The following is a 1,586-nucleotide window of genomic DNA, read 5'->3' as shown; positions in this document are numbered from 1 at the left end:
AAGATGGTACGATACGAATGTGTATCGATTATAGGCAACTGAATCGGGCTACTATGAAAAACAAGTATCCACTTCCTCATATTGATGATTTATTTGATCAGCTTCAGGGTACTTCTGTCTACTCTAAGATTGATCTTCGTTCTGGGTATCATCAAGTACGTGTTCGAGAAGAAGATATGCCTAAGACTGCTTTTCGTACTAGGTATGGCCACTATGAGTTTTTGGTTATGCCTTTCGATCTCACGAATGCTCTTGCTATTTTTATGGATTTAATGAATCGTGTCTTTCGAGATTTTCTTGACCGATTTGTTATTTTTTTCTTGATGATATTCTTGTCTATTCGAAATCTAAAAAAGAGCATGCTGAACATCTGAGACTGGTACTTCAAACTCTTCACAATGGTAACTTATATGCTAAATTGTCCAAATGTAAATTCTGGATGGACAAAATGGTATTTTTGGGCCACGTCATTTCGAGACATGGCATATCTGTTGATCCTGCTATGGTCGAAGTTGTATTGAATTGGCCGAGACTTACGAATGTTCCTGAGATCCATATCTTCATGGGTTTAGCTTGTTATTATTGTCGTTTTATTGAATATTTTCGAAAATAGCTAAACATATTACTCAACTGACACAGAAGAATCAGAGATTCATTTGGTCAGATGAACGTGAAGCTAGTTTTCTTGAATTAAAGACAAGATTGACCACAGCACCTGTGCTTACTATTCTCTCAAGTACCAGAGGATTTATAGTGTGTACAAATGCATCTGGTAAAGGTTTGGGCTGTGTTCTAATGCAACATGGCAAGGTGGTTGTTTATGCATCTCGTCAATTGAAATCTCATGAAACACGTTATCCTATTCATGATCTTGAATTGGCCGCCATTGTGTTTCCACTGAAGATTTGGCGCCATTATTTGTATGGAGAGAACTTTGTTATTTATTCAGACCATAAGAGTCTCAAATATCTCTTTTCTCAATCTGATTTGAATATGAGACAACGCAGGTAGATGGATCTTCTGAAGGATTTTGATTGTGAGATTCAATATCACTCTGGATCGGTGAATGTTACAGCGGATGCCCTTAGCCATAAAGTTCATAATTCTGTGTTAGCATATGTTTGTGTCGCCAAAGTACACGAGGATATATGTACTTCTGGTTGGATTTTTCACTCGAATTGGAATTCTGTCACTGTCTCAGCGTTGCAAATTGAGCTGAATTTGATATCTAAAATACGAAAGGCCCAACGAAGCGATGCTCAGATCCAAAAGTCGAAAGAACTTGTATCTGCAGGACATCAGTCTGGATTTCAGATTTCTTCTAATGGTTCTTTACGACTTAATGGTCGGCTGGTAGTTACTGAAAATTCTGATTTGAAATATGCCTTTCTTTGAGAAGCACATTGTAGCAAATATAGTATTCACCCCGGAGGTCGAAAGATGTATTTGACATTGAGACCTCAATTCTTGTGGAGACGTATGAAGAAGGACATCGCTGAATTTATTTCGAAATGTCTTGTCTGCCAGCAAGTGAAAGCCGAGAGAATGAAACCGGGAGGATTACTCCATAGTCTTGAAATCCCGAA

Source organism: Primulina tabacum, chromosome 12 (genome assembly GCF_025594145.1).
Source record: "Primulina tabacum isolate GXHZ01 chromosome 12, ASM2559414v2, whole genome shotgun sequence".
NCBI classification, from domain to species: Eukaryota; Viridiplantae; Streptophyta; class Magnoliopsida; order Lamiales; family Gesneriaceae; genus Primulina; species Primulina tabacum.
Note: the sequence above shows the minus strand (reverse complement) of the source record.